The following is a 5,590-nucleotide window of genomic DNA, read 5'->3' on the forward strand; positions in this document are numbered from 1 at the left end:
CATTTGAACCCCACGACGAGCCCATTGTTGGTTCAAAAACTAGCTCATTCCTGGTGCTGGTAACCTTACAAGCCCTAATTAGGCCATAATTAGGGCCCTAATTAATATGGGTTAATTAGGGGCCCAACTAGGCCCTAATCAACCCATAGTCAGATGACCAGCAGATCCTACGCCGCCCAATCCAGTCATCGAATTTGCCAGCGAATTCGTTTGAAGACCATCATATTATTAAATATCGGTGGTCTTCAAACGAAATCCCTTACCAGTTTGATGACGAATTCATCCGGCCCATGCCAAAAACGCTCAAGATAAAATGAAAGTGTATTTCTGAAATAATGCGCTTCCTTGCAATGCACCTTTCGTATATCAAGCGAACCTTTCACTTCCAGCGCCCGTTTACAGATATCAATCGAATCAGAAGCATGCACATACCCAAGGCCAGGGGGCGTCGAAGTCTAGTTCCTACCAACCTGGCACTCCCATGCCTACGTCACCACGAGGACGCCCGAGGGCATTTACATGTTGAAGATAGGGAAATTGCCATAGTTTAGAGCCGCCTGGAGGGCAACCTTGAGATAGATGATAGCGTAAATGTGTGCTGGGGCATTCCACGATAGATCGTACCACTTTTTTCCAATTTGACACCCTCATCTCTCGGAATTTGACGAGAATTGGTCTCAGGGGTAATCAGGGGCTCTGAATCCACCTGTAACAATTTCAGGCTTATCAGATAAGTATTTTTTGAGTTATGGTGTATAACATTTTTTGGATCTTGCTTTGCAGCGCTAAGTTTGGCGGGCTGTAACCCTAAGACGGATTATTCAAATGCCAAATGTGATATAACATTGAACTTGCAATGAAACAGAGATTAATATGTGTTTTTGAAATTTCGAAAAATACGCTATTTTTTATGTATGACCATAGACCACTATATATCTGGACTGTGCACGGAAATTAGGGCCCTGCCATTAGGGCCCTAACTTTCGAAAATCGTCACAGCCAACTTATTCGCCATATGATGATGTGCTTTGGGAAACATCACCACTAGTCAATTTGTAATCTGAGTTATATCTTACATTGAGCAAAAAATATATAATATTAGCGCAATCATCGAAAAAAGAAGGGCATTTTCTGCCCATTTCTTCCATGATTTAACATGGTGTGGATGATGGTTCCCAGCTAATTTTCACGAGAATTAGCAAATTTTCACAGACATGTAGCGAAGATTTTTGCAAGATTATTGTTGTTTGTTGTTTATCATTGACATGCGGGATAGTTCTCTTTTGTCTTTAAATAAAATGAAACCTTTTAATGCATACATGCCACTGAAATACAGTAAAATGTGCCGCTAGTGATAATCACTTCAGAATATCCTATGAACAGAACAGGGAGTGAGCATATTCAAAGAGCCAAGACAGTGCATGCAACAATGTCAGTTTTCCGGTTCCTGCACTGTAAAAAATATTGACTAGCCCCTCGTCAAATGATTCTCAACGCTAAATGTCGGGGGTACAGACTAGTTTTGCATCCTACTTTTGACACACGCTGCGAGCCCCTGGCTTGTTTTGTGTTCGTCAGATGACAGTTACCAGGTGTCGGTTAGTTTTTACCACGTCCCAAAAATAGCTGGAGCGTTTCTGCCTTGTTTTGGAAGCAGGTCCTCGTTAATGCTGTGTATGATAACAAAGTACCTAGTAACAATAATAACGAAAAACAATGTCAAAACGAGGGCGGCTTGTTTAGTGACGATGCTCAAAAGAAGCATCGTCTTGTTCCTACTTAACGAATGAAGCTCAAACTAGGTCAAAACTAACGTATTGCTCAACCCATAGTCAGATGACCAGCAGATCCTACGCCGCCCAATCCAGTCATCGAATTTGCCAGCGAATTCGTTTGAAGACCATCATATTATTAAATTTCGGTGGTCTTCAAACGAAATCCCTTACCAGTTTGATGACGAATTCATCCGGCCCATTCCAAAAACGCTCAAGATAAAATGAAAGTGTATTTCTGAAATAATATGCTTTCTTGCAATGCACCTTTCGTATATCAAGCGAATCTTTCACTTCCAGCGCCCGTTTACAGTTATCAATCGAATCAGAAGCATGCACATACCTATCGATAGATCTGAACCTAAGAACACAGACGACATTTTGTAGAGTACCTGTCTGAGCCTATGCAGTGGAGCCCGTGAGCCGCCCAACCGCAGCTGCCTCATGAACTTGATGATAGGTCTGAACCTCAGATTGGCCAGAGCTTGGCCGTCAATAACCAGCTTATTTATATCCACAGTTGTAGTGACTTAGGGTTTGGAATTTGCCAAACCTAAGTTTTGATTACCAAGAGAAGTTTTGTACTTCTTGCACTTGCCCTTTCTTCATAACTTTGGCGGAAATCGTCGTAGTGAAACTTCAGTGTTCCGTTAGCTGTCGGTTCTTGAGAGAGTTGGCCAGGCCGGACACCGGGGGCGGCTCCACAACTTTCGAAAAATTAAACCTAAGTCTTATTGCACTGCATGGAGAGCAGTTCATTTAAAATCGCTCTTGTTTCGCCCCCCCCCCCTCGACAACTTTGCAAACGTCTCTGCGCGATTTCGTTGAGAATAATGGCTTATGGCAAGTTATTGAATCAGAACGTCGATCACTGCAGGTCATATATCGGCAAGCAATGCTTCATAACTAGACACTGCACAAATGGAAACGATACAGGTTTGCCCAGTGATAAACACTCGCACTGCACAGACTCGCGCACCCCCGACCGAACGCGGCACGGCACGGCGCAACAGCTGGCGCCGGGAAGCCGGGAACGCATTAAGTGAAGGATTCACAGGTGCGCAACTTTATTGCGAACAATAAAAACCTACCGCAAACGATTAAAAAAAAAGTTTTAGGGCAATCGGAAATACAAATGTATTGACTTATAGAAATAAAATTGTCATTCACCTTCCAAATAACCCAACAATTTATTTGCCGTAAAAAGTGTCTGGAAATGGAAAGTTGCTAACATGATTCAGCAAGTAGGGAAACGCAGCCGCTACCTGGCGAATAATCTCAGGCTGGTTTAGTGACGAGTGCATTGCTACGGCTTGTTCCTCAACCTTCACAGATTACTATGACAAAACTACCCCTAGTATTTTGATCATCCTGAGGCTGGCTTTCACCTAATAATTTGATGAGGGTCTTCCTCGTTTCAGATTGAGGCGAAAACAAACGTCAAACAACCTTGATAGTTAATTCAGCACTTCAAAACAAAGGTACACCTAGGGTATCATTACAATACCGGATCATAACGATCTGGATAGTTCTCAGCCTGTAAGCTAACTAAGCGGTAACTAGTCAAGTGGTAGGTACCGGAAGCATTGACAACCTGGTGACTGTTTCGAGACCCTTGTTTTGACACATAGCTCGTCAATATTTTTTAGTGTGTCTAAGGCGTCAATATGAAGTCAATTTCTATATGCCCTAAAGCTGAAAATGTCTTGGAATTCTGACCACTGGGCTCCCTGTGAGTTTTATTACATGCTGTGACGCTGGCCGAGACCGAAAAATTGAGCAGAAGACAACTGTAAGGAGAGGTGGCGGATCCGTTTCCAGACTGGCGGCTCCTATAATATCAGTCACAAGTGAAGCCCAAAACTAGCTAAAGTCTTGCAATTTGGTCAAGTGATGGTCACATATGTTATGGCTTGCGGAGAGCTGGCGTGCCCACATCAGCAATCTGTGTTCCGCTCCTGCATGCAAGCAATGGGTCCTGCTCTGGTAACAGCTGCCGAGTCGCTCTCTCTTCGGCACACGTATAGCTTCAAACGTGTGTTTCAAGACAGCGCGACTACCATTGTAAAGGAAAACGATAACTTTCTTCACATTGCTCGCTGAGGGAGTCACACTGTCGAGAAGCACCTCAAGTTACAACGCTACGACCTGCATTCCTTCAACACATTGATGTGTATAGTTGAGCGAAAAACAAACATTGCAATTCATGGAGTCAATATGGACATTGGACAGTATACCGTCACTCAACACCAGCGATGCGCGAACAGAGCTTCATGAAATAAGAAAGCTTCGTGAAAATGAGAAAGGTTGAGCCGCAGGACGTAAACACAATGCAACATTCCTGGGATCAGTTTGTCTATGCAATCAATAACTACGATCCTATTCGTCGATGTGTAAGATACCTACATGGCTGAGAATTTCAGATGTGGATTTACAATTCGAATAGTAACTAAAGGCAAATGTAGCACAAGAACTATAAGAAAGTGCATTTCTAAGTGCGAAGCTCTGCTGCAGTGTCCAGTGAACCGAGATCTCGTGACTCCGTCTAAATCTCGAATCTCGATCGCCATCACCCGCTGCAAAATGCGGCCACCGTCAATGACAACGGTGTTCAGAAGTCCCCTTCTCTCGAGAGCGACAGATGACAGAACCCGTCTGTCCCTATGCTGAGCATGAAATCGGCCTCAGTGGAAGCAGGGAACAGTTGTGGCCCAGCAGGTCACCTCGGACGGTCTCGCTAAAAACGCAGCACCGGCAGCTTTGTTATTTACCCATAGGAATCTTCGTAATTCCGTGGCGCAGATCGTGTGGGCTTTCAAAGCATTGAGCCGGGTGCGTGTCTGATTTAGACAGGCAAATTAATCTGCAGTGTGTCCAATATGTCGTCAGACTGTCTCTTGTCAAAAACGACCGATCACGGATTGTTCCTGTCTATTGATGCTTTGAACTTAATACAGTGTGATATACCTGTCTATAAGTGCTTTTATTTATTTATCGTGTTAAAAATCATGCTATAAATTATACATTTATTAAAATATACATCACATTTAAGAAGTTACTTTCATTTAAATGGGCTTACTAGAGCGTCAATACACAATTCCGCGTGCTACGTCGAATTTCCCAGCAGGGCCCTAATAGCAGTCGGCAAAATCCGTGCACAGTCCAGATATATAGTGGTCTATGGTATATCATATCGAGTTTTCTTTCATTTGTATTTTTTGGACTTTGGGACCAAATTTTTTTGAATTTTTATTTCTTTAAAAAAATATTTGGCTCATTGTTAAGAAGTATGCAAAAAATTAGGAAGGTGTTCTTTCTATAAATGTACTTATTTTACGTCACGATAACGGTTTCGAATAGTGATTTCGGGAGGGGAGCTTACAAATGGCGTGGTAAAGCTGCCTAGTGACATCACGGGTTACTGAAATTTCAATTTAAGTCTGAGTCATCTGAAAAAAGTGAAAAGAGGGTTCATTCAACCCTCTTTCCTATAAGCGCGAGGGTGAAAAAGGCTGTTTGGTTCTGACATTGTTTTGGACGCCAATGACCATAGCTGTCCGAGATGAAAGCTACAGGACGCATACATGGTGTCCTCCAGAGGTCTCACAACTTGCATATCTGGGAATTTTTCAAGGTTACATGAGTTCAGGTCGGTCACGTGACATCACTGTTATAAATCAATGGGGAAATATAAAAACTGTTATTTTGGCACCGAGAATGATCTAAAACTATCCCACGTACATGGTATCGTGATTTCAAAATCCTTGCAAAGTCCAATGCTTTACTTTTGCATGGTTAACCTTGCGTGACGTCATTTA

The sequence above is a fragment of the Amphibalanus amphitrite genome, unplaced genomic scaffold (genome assembly GCF_019059575.1).
Source record: "Amphibalanus amphitrite isolate SeventyFive unplaced genomic scaffold, NRLGWU_Aamphi_draft 000188F_arrow, whole genome shotgun sequence".
Classification (NCBI taxonomy): Eukaryota; Metazoa; Arthropoda; class Thecostraca; order Balanomorpha; family Balanidae; genus Amphibalanus; species Amphibalanus amphitrite.